This window comes from Teleopsis dalmanni, chromosome 2, assembly GCF_002237135.1.
Source record: "Teleopsis dalmanni isolate 2A chromosome 2, ASM223713v2, whole genome shotgun sequence".
Taxonomy (NCBI): domain Eukaryota; kingdom Metazoa; phylum Arthropoda; class Insecta; order Diptera; family Diopsidae; genus Teleopsis; species Teleopsis dalmanni.
Window position 1 is genome coordinate 118,403,081 of NC_051847.1, and position 17,492 is coordinate 118,420,572.

At 28.5% G+C, this 17,492-nt stretch overlaps 1 protein-coding gene across 1 annotated transcript in view; it reads right to left on the bottom strand.

The window, feature by feature from the left end:
• Nucleotides 1-17,492, bottom strand: part of LOC119675554 (arrestin domain-containing protein 3-like) — a 44,947-nt gene that overhangs the window by 25,203 nt on the left and 2,252 nt on the right. The window lies entirely within an intron of this gene.

The following is a 17,492-nucleotide window of genomic DNA, read 5'->3' on the forward strand; positions in this document are numbered from 1 at the left end:
ATTTCAGGGGATCATAACTTAAGTCTCGAAATTAAGGTAGGTACAAATTAAATCAGTGAATTAAGTTGATACTGAGACTAAAGTTACTACTGTGAGTTCGGTTCTAAAGTTACTAACCCTATATGAATTATCTAACACGTAATATTGTTAATATTGTTGCATTCAATCAGTTTTTATCATGTTTAATGAATTTTCAAATTAACTGCAAATAAATTTAAAAAGTGCTTCTCACATTCACTAAACAGTCATATAAACCATTTTTCTGTTTTTCTTTTACCATCAATGCTGACCATAGTGTGCAAATCTATATTGGTTTCCATATTTACTCGAATGTGCCTATTTTTGCACATATGCAAGCGTGCACTCGTTTACTTTGGCTCACATATTGGAGCCGCAAATTATTGATATTTTCCTGGAACTCACATATCTACATTTATTTACCCATAAAGTAAGCAATGTTGCTGGTCTGTATCGGAGTCAACAATGTCCAATGTCTTTTGTGAGTGTATAAATCCAAATCCAAATACATTTCTTTTGCCTTTGGGTAAAGTACATTGTCTGACTATGTTCAGAATTATAATAAATTGCTAATTTTTTCCATCTAAGCTGTTTCCTACCAAAAGCTATTATTACCTTGTTATCCTTTTGCCATGAACATGTTCCACGCTTATCGATTACTTTGCATGTTAATAGTGCGTCTTGACCTGGATTCACTTCTGTGTACTTTGGCTGTTCCGAGAATCTTTGAAAGCAATTTATTCCTGGAATTGCAAGAAATAAATAAAAAAATTAAATAATGTAGTCAATAAATGAGCACAGGTCTATTGAGTATAATAATTGTAGCTATAAAGCACATAATTAGTTTCGGATGAATAATATATGGCAGAGGGGAATTATATTTTATTGCCATGTTGGCCAACAATGGAATACAAAGACGTATGATATGATATTGTAATATTATTCACATTATTAAATTATTTCATCTGTGTTTGCTTTTATTTGGTTTTTCGTTTTTGGTTGATTAAGTAATGGTAAATTAAATTTACTCAGAAAGATTGAAAATTGTTGCAAAATTTGAAAAATGAAACAATTAAATAAACAAAATATTAAATTTGTGTTAAAAAATTTAATATCATTGAATTTTTACAGGTCATCATATTTAATAATATTTAAATATTAGTACCACATTTTCAATATAAGGCGTTTTCTTTTGTAAGCAAGTCACAAAAGAACTAATAAAATAAGCACTACTTTCGATGGCAACTCTGTACAAAATGGCGACTTTGTTAGGGTTTTATGTGCAAAACAGGTGCTTCAAACTATACTTCTGTAAAATTCGTGAATTACTTGTAATCATGAGTTATTATTTTGTATTAGTGGATCAGTCAAGTGGTCACAGTCGCTATTGAGTGAAAGTGCTAATTCACGTTTTATCACTCGCGGAAAAGAGAAGAATAATACTGGATCATTAGCTCCACATAGAAGAACTCAAGGATTAAAGAATTCAAAAAAGGCTGTCTCAGAGTAAGTGATGTAGGTTGCCAGATATGTGTGGATCAAATGAAGTGTACCTAGAGTAAAGACTGAAAAGGGGTCAATTATTGGTAACAACAATAAACAATTACTATATCACAATTAAAAATTTACTCAGTTATGAACTTTTAAGTTTCTGGATTCGAAATAGTATAATTTACTCTGCATCGCTGACAAAACAGTAATTCTGACAATTCATTCAAATAATACTATCTCCACAAAAAAGCTGTAGCAGAAATTACATTAAGTAGAAGAATAACTAACATAATGAATAATTAGAGTTTATGAATAAAATAGCATTCGAGATTAGTTTACTTACTTATTTAGTTTTTAAGTAAAAAACAAAAAATTTTTAATCTCATTGTGAATTCTGGTTCTGAATCAAAACTGACTCTAAATAATAAATAAAGTAACAAAACAGACCTGGATGTATGTAAGTACATACATACATACAACTATGGCGTACGGCGTTCCAACTCATTTCTAGGCAGAGTCCAAAAATAGCAATGAAAAACATTAAAAAATATCACTAGAACTCCGTGGTATGTGAAAAATATTAATACTTAAAAGGACCTAAAGGTCCAAAATAATCAAGAAGGATATTAAACCAGCTAGATCTAGCTAGATAATCTAGGTAGATAATTCCTAGTAAAATACTATTTAACGAGACTAGAAAGTAAGGACTTTAAGTTCATGAATTCAATAACAAATAATCACTTTATTTTCCAATTCTAACTATTTGTTAATATCAATATTGTTATTGTTTGTCTATATCACATTAATTTTTTTCAATAATATTACATTTGTCTGTTAAAATGTATTCAAAAACTATTTATTACGTCGTTACAAATCATTTTTATTTATCTATAGTATCTTAAATGAATTAGTTTCCTTCCGATCTTTATAGAGGAAGTTAACACAATACTTTCACATTATTGCTACAAATCTTTTAAAATATAAACATTAAGACCTCATTTAATAAAAGCGTTTTAATTTCAAGAATGTATATGAATATAATATTAGTACATATTTTTATAAAAATATTTACTCAAGTCATATAAAATAATTACAACAATGCTATTAAACTTGATTTTACTTCATTTGTTAAAATAGCCTTGTGTTGACAACATAAGGGAATTGATTCCTTATAATGACTATGTGTAAATGGATTTGATGCATTCAATATGTTATTAAGAATATAATTAGTGCTGCCCTAGAACATTGTACATACATGGGGCACACCTTAATGACATTATTACGGTATTTAGTATCTACAAATTTTAATATATCATAGTTTAATTTGTTTCAAAGTTTTTAAATTGTAGATTGGTAAATTTTAATTTTTTTTGTTTAAAAGATAAAAATACTAGCTTATTATTTTTATATAAAAATTCATATTATTTCAAAAATAACATTGAGACACGAATTAACCTATTTAACATAAGTTGATAATACGCGGAAAATGCTGAATGCTATATGAATATTTCTGTAAAAAGAGCATACTTTGAAATAAGAATATAAATACTTATTAAGAAACAAATCTTGTACTACGAAAGCAGTTTTAAAGCAATCGAGATCTTGACTTTGGAACCACATCCAATTTTTGTAAAGAATTAACTTCCTTTCTAGCACTAAGTATCACAGACTATAAATAGCCTCACATTAAATCAGTACATCAAAATTCGTTTTAAAGGATGCCACGATTTGGCAATACACAATTTGGTTAGTGTTAATGGTTCATCTTCCACTATGGGATATGCTGATAAATTTTGGATGAAAGTTTGGATAAAGTTTATTTCGTTGCCGCTGGAGGAAAACGTTATAGAGCACGTTTATATCTTCGGTGGAAGGATCTGGTGACCAACTATAGGAATGCACCCGGTACTACCAATTGATGACAACAAGCCACTGATCACTGGATGTGACTAATGACGACTCTTATCTTCAATGGCCAACTAAGTTGCACGAGCATATACAGCTCATTGAAACGGTCATGAAAGCGGATTAATAAAACTTTAGGAGGAATATTTCTTCAATGCTATAATTGTATAAAATACTTTATTACTTTTCATTTATAACAAGTCATTGAATTGAGATTTAAGTCCATTATTTTAATAATTTAAAATGAATACCGGAAGTGATAATTTGTTTGTATGCAGCGTTAATAAATATGTAAACAGCCTAATATGGAATATAAATTTCAGCCCCATAAAGTATGCTATATTTTAAGGTTTTAAACGAGCAAACACACTACACATTGAAGAGGAATAAAACTCATATGAAAAGCAAAAATAAATCAAATTCTTTAATAAAAAAAATGTAGAGGCTATTGTATATGCCAATTATTAGCATTGTATTCTACTTTATGGTATTTTTGTTGTTGTCATGGCTTGTTATTATTGTTATATTTATTGTTATAGTTATTGTTACTGTTTAAACACAAAGCCTACATACATAACAACGTAAACGCCAATCACGCGTAATAAATCATTGTATGCTGCATACGGATCACGTGACGTATACGTATGTGTATGTTAAAGAGGAACAACAAAAATGGCAATAGAAATAAAATACATTAGCATGCGAATAAGTTAGTCGGAGTGATATGCACTAACACACTAACACACTAACAACAATTTTGATTAGCAGATTAAACGAATCCACGCTGGGGAAGTGCAAAAACATTGTTGTGTTGAAATCGATTAGAAGCAGTAATTTAAAGCAATGCGCTTTATAATTTTAAAGATATTAGTGTGTGTGAGTGTGTGCATATAACTTGAATATGAGAGTGTAAGCTTTAATATAAAAATGTTGTGTGCAATTCGCCTCAGCGTTTTATTGATAAATAAGTATGAAAATATTACGATATGTGTAATTTTATTTGTATCAAAATATATAAAATTATTTTTTGGAAATTTTGTATGTATTATATCACATACAATATATTTTACAATACGGAAATAAAACAGAAATAAAAAGATGCATTAATACATGTGATGTATTCGGCAGCAATATATTCCTACACCAGCTAACAACAACAAAAAATATAAAAAATGCTAGTCACTCCTTTTATAAGCCATTGCTGTTGCTGTTGTTCTTGTAGTTTCTGTAGTTGATTTGCATCTGAGTTTACAGCGCATAAATTTACGCAAGACTTTGCTGTCAACTTTAAAGCAAACAAGAAATCAATAAGGCTGAATATGTGAATTTGCCCCATAAGCAATTTTAAAATATGTTTGATATATTCAATATAGGAGTAGTTTACAATTTTTTTGCATACTAAATTTATCTACTGCTAGATCTTGATCTAAATATAGAGTATTGAGGCTTCTTATCTGCTATAATTGAGTAAACCTGGTTACATTTATACTTTTAAACTGCAGATACTCTCCATCTCTTAGCAATTCGAATTGTTTACTGGGTATTTTCAAAACTCATACATATGCACACACACGTACACAAATACCCATACACTTGTTTGCAACTACACATTTGTACTTGCGGGCAACTACAAAGAAGCACAGCTGCGTTGCTTGTCAGTCTTGCCTATTTATGCATGCATTGCATAGTGCGATAGAGAGTGTGTGTGTAGCATGCGACATGTTGATTGCATGCTACATTCTGCATGCAATATGCCAAAAATTTAGCATAATTTTTGTTTTTGTTCGCCTCGCATGCAGCGCTCGCACTGTACTTGACTTTATCAATAACGTCAACATTGCCTTGACGTTGTGTCAACAGAAATTGTTGCAATCTCATGCAATACTATGCGCTCAAAAGTATGCTTCGGTGGAATGTATGAAAAAAATGCTGCTGTGGCATCAGCAGAAAACGCAACATAAAATCAACAATTTGCCGAAGACACCGGAAAGGAAGTAGAACAGCCAAAAATTATTTAAATTCACTTTAGTGGCTGTAAGTGTGGTTGAAATGCTTCGTTTTCGTGTTGCCAGACTATTTTTTTTTTTTATGAAAGTACATTTTTCGATTCACAGCTTAGCTGATTGAATTTCTTATACATACGGTATTGTGACAATCTCTATGAGAAAGAGTATATATACTCTTATACATATATGTTAATTTATAAAGAAGAGGTGGATAATTGGAAAAAAATTTGATGATTCAAATTGCTTTTTATTTAATAAATATATCTGACTTGGCATTTCTTGTCAGAGAAATTATCAAATATAAAGTGAAGATGTCAAAAGAGATTTCGATATATTTTTATGTTGCGATTGAGGCTAAAGAAGGCTATCTGTTCTATTTGATATTCTGATTAGTTCGGAACAGAATTAATAATATTTGTTATGAATTATTTACCAATAATAACCTTTTAACATCATTCACTTAATGAAAGTTACATCAGACACTGACTTATAATAGCACGTGTTTGAAACGTCAGTCTTAGGAACAATATACACCAGCAGTATATTTTTTCTATGGTGTAGTATACACCACTTATACACACTGAAATTGTTTACTTGTACATTCAATAAGATGACGTACCTGTTGATAAAACTCGTGCCACAATGGATTTCTGGAAACCCTTTTGATTGATATTAGAAAATAGTAGTTTTGATTAGTCTTGGCGTTCGTTTGATATCACGCCATCAGGGTTTTGCCTTTAGAACAACTTAAAGTCAAAGGCTTATATTAACAAGCCAATGACGTTAGATGAACTTAAGACCAACATCCGTCAGTCATAGCATAGATACTAATATTTTATATTATTCTAATATTAAATAGAAATTTGGATCATGAAATATAAGACAAATTAGAGAATTTGACTTTTAAAAATAATCATGAAATAAAGTAGATATTATACTATGTTTTTAATTCGACTGATTATCATATTTTCATAAAAATTTTGTACGGTTTTGTATAGAGACTAACACATATTGCTGCATACTTGTCTAGTTAAGTACAATATTTTAAATATAGCACTAGTTGAAGTTTTTGTCACAAAGGCATTCAAGACAAGCATTGAAATAAAACCATTTGTACGATCCTAATAAGCTGAGCTTGTATTATGTGAAATCCTTTCTCAGTATTAATTAAATGAGTTTTTATTTCTGAAATATTGTTGCTTGTTACCACCAAAATCGACCAATGGAAAAGTCAGACTATATAGTTTTGTGGTTCTATGCAAAATTCGTGAACGATGGTTTTAAATAAACATTTGTTCTATTTGAAAGAAAGTGTAATACTTACAAAATAATATAATATAAATAGATTAAGTACGTAAGTAATTATAACACTTACAAGAGATTATCATATCGAGGAGCTTTCCACTGAGCGTCACTAAGCTCTTTCCCATAGAGCTCCCCAAGCCCTTGGTATCTACCATATTTCACCGAAATGGATCACTTTTCCCGCACAAATTCGTTATTTAGTCGTGGACTTAACAGCTCACTCTACACAGAATATTCTTAAAGAGTTTTAACGTCATTACCCATTATAAATATTTACTAAGTTTTCATTTCTAGCTAATATAAATTTGGAAACTCATATACTAAAACTTCTAATGTTTCACTTTTCTTCATATAGGTACATATTAATGTGTACGTGAATAAATCTACCGCCAATCCTTATTGTAATTAATTTAGTGAATTGTAAAGTAACTACTACAAGCCAAGGTGGAGAGTATATACACCACCATTGGAAATTTAGCTTTTATAAATTGAAAAGCAGGATCTTGAAGAGTTAATAATTTCTTTTTTTTAAATTTTTTTTCTACAAGCCGTAGTACCTAGTACTTCAGTTCCTTATTTTTAGTTAACAGTAAAATTGATTTTAGTATAAACTCACAAATACATAAATAAAAATATTTTTAACGAAAAAAAGATTCATAGAATAATTGTATTTTGATAAGAAATAGGTTGCTAATATAAATAATATATTATTTAATTTTATATCAAATATTATATTTGTTTATATATATTATATATATTATTTATCACGCGTAATAAATCAACTCGCCCGTGCAATTAGTGGAGTAACATTAGCATGACTTTCTCAGGATTATGTTCGTAGATTAGGTTCCATACATAAGAAAGAACAAATCATGCAACAAATAATGCCTCTACGAACAGAATAGTATTGAAATTTAACAATTAAAAATTAAAATATTATTATTTAATTAATTCAATTATTCTACAGTTGGTTCATGATTTCGTTCTAATATAAACACAGCAAGTAAAACTGTTAGTAAAAACTTTCATAGCAAAAGTTACAAAACTCCAAAAAAATATGCAAACACAGAAGTCAAGTAAGGCTTTGGATCAGTTGGTTAAGGTGCGATGATTCTGAGCTACACATTTGGCAGGACCCGAGTTCGATTCCTGGTACTTGCAGTCTTAAAAATAATTATTTACGAATAATTAAGTACAAGAATTGTTTCCAAGACCACTGATGATGCGTATTTGGCAATACTCGAAACAGCTGTAGGTCAGCCAAAAATTCAATTAATTAAAATTATAAAAAATAAATTTTTGTTGTTGTAGTTAACTACTGTTCGAAAAAACCTCTTAATATATTATTTATATATATTGATTCCTAATAAAATTGTAAAAATCTTTTAAATTGACTTTGATAATCTACTGGAAATCTCTCAACTGCAGAAAAAACTTCATACAATTCCTCTAAATATTTCTTTTTGTTTCATGCAAGCAAGTAAACGTGGTATACGGGACGTATGAGTGATACGATCTCATGTTGAAGTTAATATAAATCACAATTTCAAAATGATTTGTAAAACTGCAAATTTCATTTAGTGTATAGACAACAATAAACACAAAAAAATGTATAAGCAATAAAAAATTTTCAAAGAAGAGAAAATACTTCAAGAGTATCGTATCGAAACTTAAGTAGCAAAATGTAAATTCATTGATTTTCAAGGACCAAAAAACTTTGAATAAATAATAATTTGAGAAGAATACAAATACAAAGAGCATAACTTATAGCTGTGATTACATATATGAATCTATATTTAATACACGAATTGAGTGTTGGGCATAAAAAGTGGGAAACTACCTACAACAGATTCAGATTTTCTTGTAATCCCTGTTGTCAACGAAGTGTGAATCAAATCAACGCCCAAAAATTGCTGTCACCAGAAAAAAAGAAATAAATGTAAGTAAATATGCTAACAGGAAAGAATGCTATATTATGTGGAGAGATACTCGTATATGTAAAAAATAATAAGCTTTCATCCCAAACATGTACTTAATAGGATACTTGAAACCGTATTAGACAGACAATTGAGCCTGCAAAGTGTGAAAGCCTAATTTTCCTACAAGACAATTTTGGGTAAACGATTTCATTTGATTTCGCATTCAACAGACTTTATTAACTTGAAGAAAAGATCCATTTATTTTTCATTTATTTTGGTTTTTTAGGCAGACATGAAATTTATTGTTAGTAGCATTATTATCACATGGCACACATATTTTAAAAATTTATTATTTCATATTTTTCGTAAATTTTCTGATAAATATTCACTTATGCGCAATTTTACATGCTTGAGTGCGAGCATCCACAGAAGTGATGTCTTAAGTGGGGGCGATTGACAATTCAATCTCAATTGAGGCGTTGAGGAAATTCAGTGGAGGCAAAGGTTGAGCCCCGAAAGTTGCTTTTTGCTTTATAGTTGCAGTTTAACAAAGCATAAGTCAATATATCTGACTGAGCTTATAGATTTATTGTTATTGTAATGATTCATTCTCATTTTTATTGTGCAATATATTTCTGATTTTAAGTTGAGTTTGGATGCTGAGTTGTTTTCGGTTTCGGATTTGACTGCGGATACGGATTTGGATTTCCATTTGAATTTGAATTGTTGAATAAAATATTGGCAATAATTCTTTATTTTTTTTTTTTCATGACTTAATACTGATATATGTCATATTATATGTTTATGACAAGCATGGGCTAGATTGTTTGTTCGAGAGGCGAGTACACTTGCAGATGTGAGCGAAGAAGGTCGGTAGATTTCCGTGTGTGAGATTATGCGGAAATAATATAGTAGCTTTGTGAAATTTTGAAAAATGAAGTAGAATTTGAAAATCATATCTTCATACATGATTAGTAGAGGCAATGATGTGGAACAGTTCATTCAATGAATATAGTTAAGTACAGTTACATATGCAAATACTCGTATCTTTTAGACATTAATAAACATACGCAGATATTGTATTGCAAATCATGTGAAGTAAATTTATATGTAAAGACATAATAAATAATTCAGATAAATTATTAAAAGGAAGTGAGAATATTTATCATTGAATGCGTATATATATATGTATGTATAAACTTAAATATTAATTTAACAAATTATTTTAAAAATGAATGTATCTGATATTTGCTTCTATCTTATTCTTCTTCCATTTCCTTAATGTAACGTTGCAGATTCATAAGTATTTATCATTCAGCCATCCTTTTATACTGCAACTTAATCTGTGGAGAATGAAGTGACATCACAAGAGTTTAAATGACAAAAAAAAAACAACAAATATATCAACTTCAACAGCCGAGTAAGACAAAAAGGAAGAAGACCTAGCATAGCAAATGCTACCATTTGCCAACCTCAGCAATGGAAGCCTTTAAGGAACTGTTGAAAAAGAAAGAAAGGCACGCACCTTGCAATCGTGATAAGATGCGCTCATAGCTACTAAAGTAATTGTTATCCTTGATAAGGATGCTGAGGCACGTAACGAAGCAATTTCAACATACAAATAAACAATATGCGAGTGTATAGTAAATATGTATGTTTGTATTTCTAACTGCAAAGCAATGGATAGAATTGCAATTGTCAACGTGGCTAATAACGGTGTGTAATGCCAATAATAAGGACGATTCTTTTTTTCCAAAGCTTTTGTTTGCTTCTGATTGTCTTTTCTAGTTCCTTTTTGTTCTTTTTTGTTCTTTTTTTGTGTTTTTTTCTTCTGGTTTTTATGCTTTTATGGTTTTTAAATTTCTTGTTTATTTAGGTAAAAGGTTTCCTGATATATTATTTATTCCTCTTAGGTTTGTTTTGGCAGTTACATTTGTTTGTTTACATTTTTGAACCTCAAACAATAAAACCAATAAAAAATTTATGAAATTTTGTTGTAAATATTGAAAAAGCATATTGTTTTATTAGCCTAAATAAAATTTATTGGATGCAGAAAAGAGTAAAAATGTATTGATGAGATACGTATATACGAAATGAATTATGGGGAACCAATAAAAGTAACTGTTATCAGAAAGAAATGCAATTACTTTAGACCTAAATGTAGTATTTAATGGATTATGTCTTATTTTAATTTATATGGTCATTTAAAATTTATTTCTAATCTAATTTTATTACAAAAATAACGAGACTTTTTATTACCATATTCTGGACATGACTTTAAAATAAGTATTTTAAGTAAAATAATATAAAGATTAAGTTAAAGTATTTACATGTTATTTCACAAATTATAACAAACTTAATTTAGATTCCTATTCTATAAAAACTAGAAAATTATCTAAAATGATCTATACATTCCAAATCCTGCCACCTAAAAATAGAACACACAAAAAAAGAAAAAAAAACAATTTCATATACAAAATCTAAACTACTTTAGCATAAATAAAGGAAGTTGACAAAATATAACATGTTTCCACTGTCTCATTTAGGCAGTTTCGTACATTAAGGCCGATAATGAGGATAATTTAATATGCAAAGAGCTTCGATATAAATAAGTTCATTATGAATAAATCAATTGATTTAAGGCGAAAAATATCAAATGCAGTCTATAAGAATAAATTAACCACAAGGTAAATTACTTAAATTTCCAATATTTGCTATATGTTTTGTAAGTTAAATAAAAACAAACCAGCTATTTAACATTCATAAATCAGTTTATGTCAATGGAAACACCCAAATTTTAATTTCATTTACATAAGTAGTTTTAGATGTAGTGGGAACATGATATGAGGTTAATTGAAATAAAGTACAAATAATATAAAGAAAATGAAAATAAATAAAACTGAGTTTTGAAGCATTTTGCTTCTACTGCTGAATCTAGCCGGCTTTTAACCATAACGTACTAATTCTCAGTTAAATGGATCGAATCACTAGTCGATTTAGGATTTCTAAGATCGTTAAGGTGTAGACAGTGAGCACAATTATTTTGCAGTGCTCAACGCACGATTATGTCCAACTCTGTCTGCAAGTTCAAATGTATAAATTCTAGTACCCACAAACTATAGCTAATTTGTGTAACAGCATTAGTAATGGGTTGAGATTGGAAAACAGATATAAAAGTAGTAGACGTTGTATCAGATATACGAAGAAATAAAAAGAAAAATAGAGAGAGAGACAGAGAGAGAGATGTAATGAATGTGAGAGGGAGAAAGAACTACACTCAACCTATGAAAGGGAGTATGTTAGTGAGAGAAAGAGTTTGAGATTTCTATTGTTCGATTAAATATGGCTGGTATAAGTAATAGAGTTTTCATTGATTCAAAAAGTAAAAAAAATATTAATGTTATGTCTGGGAGAATAGAAAAAAAATATATTGATGGTGAATGATTTTCATGTGTCTATCGGCGAAAAGAAATGTTGAAATGTAGTCCGAATATGTAAAGATACGAAATAAAAAATCCCAATGAAACAATGTGGAAATACTAAAACAAAAATGAATAAATATTACTGGAACTGAGCATTCAAAATCAACAGAGGATTACCGAGATTGATAGTAGATTACTATTATTTCAAAGATTGAAAATATTTATATATTTTTATGCATGTGAGATAATGAACTTTAAGAAATAGTTTTTAAGAAATAGTTACAGAAAAATATATATATGTATTTATATAATAAAAATTTTTATAAAGTCCTTAAAGCATGTGAAGAAGATGACGGCTTCAAGTAAAGTTATTGTAGAGGAAAAGATTTCAAGGATGGTTTAATAAGTAATGTGAAGTTGTCATTAAGAAACGTTCAAGTAGCAATGAGTAGGGAACAAACTAGTAATTTGGCTGTTATAGATAACTACAGAACGATAAAAAATGACTACATTTCAAATTTTTCAATAAAAAACTAGAGGCATATTATTATAAAATAGGCATGCCGTTAATTTTCCTGCATGATAGTCTTTTGGAGTTGAGGTAGAAAAATAAAGCGCGTGATTTGTCATATTGCTTATAACAAAAGTATAGATTTTTTAATATATAAGCAAAAGACTTCATCGAAATCATCAGATATATATAGTAAATCGAGGACTAGGTTGATTAAAACAGAATTTCGATAAGCAATTCCACCGTTAATTACAATTTTTTAATTGTTTTAAAAATTATTTTTTTAAAAGTCACTGAGGTGCATTGGCTTTATGTGAGATTAAATATAACTTAAGAAAATACATTATTTCACGAACTTAGTCTCTTTGGATCCTTTCACAAAAAGATTGAAAATACTGCAAATCAATGAGAAAACAGTGTTAGATAGAAGTTACTTCAAGAAGTGGTTCTAAACAAGTACTAGAGCAAAATAACGCTACATATTGACATTTATCTTAACTCTCTTAAGTAAATATATTCCTGGTGAAACTAAGATTAATCTTGATATACTTTGTAAATTATAATGATGTCATTGATTTAATTGTAGACATCATATCACAGAAAATATTGCAAAATAAATATGTGAAGCAAATTGAAAGAATATTGTAAATTGTGAAGGCTTTCAATTGACAATATGAAAATTATTTACTTAAAAAAATGTTCCGTATAACTCAATTAATTTATATTTTAAGTGCTATAACACTCAACTGTTAACTGAACGGGGTTGCTTCATTGGAATGAAGTATAGCATTATAAGTTATAACTATAATTCAATTTACTAATTAGTCTCGTTTTATACGTATTTAAAAAAGAGTACAATAAATACATTACTTTTTTTAAAATAATTTCCACTTAATTCTATATATTTGCACACTTTTCCGATTAACCAACCACAATATTTTATTTGCAGTTAACTATGCCATTTGCACGTTTTCACATTTCGCCTGTTTCCTTGAAACAATCCCACTTCATATTGATGCATGACCATAATAATTTCAGATACATGTCCATAACAGTTCTTTAAAGTGTCCTTTACTGTCGTCGGCCGGTATAGAGCCATTGTTACCAATGAACGTACCGCATTCGCTCCAACGAGCTTAAGTGGTACGATTACGTAGCGTTTGTATATTAAAATGTTTTTTATATTTTTGATATAAGGAGAGTTTTGATTGCTTTAAAGCTATAATTATTATATGAATTTAAAAACTTCTTAGAAATAAAAATTTCGTTAAAATTGCTATACGGCTCGAAATAATCCATTTGCCAATAAGATTACTATCCGTCCACGATAGTAGTAATAGAAGGTTTTAATTCAGGTTGCTTTCACAGTTTAAAAATCGATACAGATGAGGATATTTTCGCTATATCGTATTATACTGGCAGTTTAGATTATTTCAGATAGTGCTGTCAATATATTACTTTAAAATTTAAATACTTTTTTAATTGATCAAACTTTTTTAATTTATAAATTTGAAAAGTAGATAAGTTTATATAAAGAGTTTCTAATGTTTGTTTTATTTCCGGCCTTTACTGCGGTAAGTAAGCACTTTTTAATTTTTTTGTCATCTGGTTTTTTATTTTAAAATTTATAATTTAAAAAGGCTTATGGGAACATTATATAACAAACATAAAACAAAGTTATAATTAGTTAACAACTTAAACTATTTTGTGGAAAATTTAAAAAAATCTTTCAAAATACGACTTAAAATAAGTTATATTGAGTATCATAGCCGTAAGTTGGAATGTATGTTAGAAATATAATGAAAATAACGTCCATTAAATTAATTTTCCTGTTTTATCTTTTATTTTCAATTATTACAGGAAAGTGAGGGAGAGGTGACTAGAGATCTAACTCAATAAAATAAATTAAATGGTCTGGAATAAAAATTATTTGGTAACTTATTGATGTTTCGGTGTAAATAACAGGTTCTTGCTCTATAAGTCACTTAAAAGTAGCAAAACTTATAATGAATTCTATGAAATTTAAAAAATAGTTAAGTTATTCATAATCTCAATTATGAAAGATATTTTGTTAACCTTATGTTTTCGCACATAATCGTTTCCTTATCGTTATTTATCGAAAATGGATTGATTTATGTGTTACCCCATATATTTTTCATCTCCATTGATAGATTATGAAATTATCATGGAAATTGTTCAGATGACGCAAATGGTTAATGATATAGCGGATCACGGCGTACAATTGGTATAGGAATGAATATGACAATATAATGAAAAGTTGCATGTTGTAAACGAATATTGACAAAATTATACTGAATAGTTTTGTGAACTATGTTTTAAACTATCGAGGAATTATAATTCACAAATAAGATAAAAAAAGTTAATATATATGTAAAACATTATGACTTTCCTAAGAAGCATATCATTTTGCCTAATAAAAGTTGGTCTGATTTAAGGTGAATTATTACAAACATAAGCCGCCAGTTTCATTACTATAAAGTGATGTGGATACATAATGGATATTCTTATCCATTATCTAAAATGGTTAAAAAAACTCTTTATCATCATAAATAATTATGGTTTTATATTAAATAATATTTGAATTATTCAAATGAGCTCGGCTTGCTTTACTGAGTGTGTAGAAAAACGAAAGAAATATTTTGAAAAGTAATTTTACGTTTAGTTTCTATTTACAATTTACATATAATTTGTTTACTGTCGTTGATCACTGTTGCGTTCTGGCATTATAAATAAAATGTACATGTAAATATAAAATAGAAAATATCAAAAGATAGAAAAAAAATATTTTAATCACCTTTTATCACATTTTCAATAGCATTAAAACATGACTAACATTTTATTCTACTAAATGCACTAAACTGTGCAAAAACTGTTATAAAAACAAATTCCGATCTTAAATTTTACTCATGTGCGGCATGGGCTATAAAGGACAAGAAAAAATGTTTGTTTTCTTTTTTAATAAATAATGTACTATAATAATAACTATATAAATAAATGCTTTTGACATATAAATTATGATATATCATATAGAAACGTTAAATGTATTACTTTATACCTGTTAACCCGCTTAAATTTTAAATTTATTCACAAACGGTCAAAAACGTTTTTAGCCTAAAAATATGCTTTACATTTAACCCACTTCAAACCAGTGATTTTTCATTTATTTACAGCTGTCAATTTTGTTTCTGATTTTTGAAACTTCTCTACAGCACGTGAGTCGAAACATTAGGTTATTTGTTTTCTATTTCCATAAGTTTTTTAAATTTCGATAAATCAAAAGCACTATTTCAGAAAGTCTTCATTCCAAGAAAATAATTTCTTTTTAATTTTAAAATAGTTTATTTTAAGTTGCTTCTTCTATTAGTATAAATATAAATTCAAATAATTAAAAGTAATTCATTAAATAAAAATAATTGTTTAAGTAATTATTGTATAAAAATGTTGTAGTGTAAACTTGCGGCATTACAGCATAAGGATACTTTCGACGGTTCTGTTAAGCGGTAACCGCATCATTAAGAGAAACCCTTTTTAAGCTGCTTAACAAGCGAACATTTTGCAATTTCTACTTACGACGGCTTGGCTTAATAACGTAGCTTTTGTTTTTTTTTGTTATTTTAAAATTAATATTTTTTTTACTGCATTTTGCGTTTACATAATTTTTGCATATTAATAACATATTTATTGCTGCAGCACGTTTTTCCCTTTCCCTACCCCTAGCCATCATCACTTTCTGCTTGCATTAACAACATCGTTTTCATGTGCGCTTCATCATTGTTCAACGCCTTGCAAATTGCAAAAAAAAAAACAAAACAACACAAAATAATTTTTAATTGTTTTAAAAATTATTTTTTTAAAAGTCACTGAGGTGCATTGGCTTTATGTGAGATTAAATATAACTTAAGAAAATACATTATTTCACGAACTTAGTCTGTTTGGATCTTTTCACAAAAAGATTGAAAATACTGCAAATCAATGAGAAAACAGTATTAGATAGAAGTTACTTCAAGAAGTGGTTCTAAACAAGTACCAGAGCAAAATAATGCTACATATTGACATTTATCTTATCTCTCTTAAGTAAATATATTCCTGATTAATCTTGATAGACTTTGTAAATTATAATGATGTCATTGACTTAATTGCAGAAATCATATCACAGAAAATATTGCAAAATAAATATGTGAAGCAAATTGAAAGAATATTGTAAATTGTGAAGGCTTTCAATTGACAATATGAAAATTATTTACTTAAAAAAATGTTCCGTATAACTCAATTAATTTATATTTTAAGTGCTATAACACTTAACTGTTAACTGAACGGGGTTGCTTCATTGAAATGAAGTATAGCATTATAAGTTATAACTATAACTCAATTTACTAATTAGTCTCGTTTTATACGTACTTAAAAAAGAGTACAATAAATACATTACTTTTTTTTTAAATAATTTCCACTTAATTCCACATATTTGCACACTTTTCCGATTAACCAACCACAATATTTTATTTGCAGTTAACTATGCCATTTGCACGTTTTCACATTTCGCCTGTTTCCTTTAAACAATCCCACTTCATATTGATGCATGACCATAATAATTTCAGATACATGTCCATAACAGTTCTTTAAAGTGTCCTTTATTGTCGTCGACCGGTATAGAGCCATTGTTACCATTGAACGTACCGCATTCGCTCCAACGAGCTTAAGTGGTACGATTACGTAGCGTTTGTATATTAAAATGTTTTTTATATTTTTGATATAAGGAGAGTTTTCATTGCTTTAAAACTATAATTATTATATGAATTTAAAAACTTCTTAGAAATAAAAATTTCGCTAAAATTGCTATATGGTTCGAAACAATCCATTTGCCAATAAGATTACTATCCGTCCACGATAGTAGTAA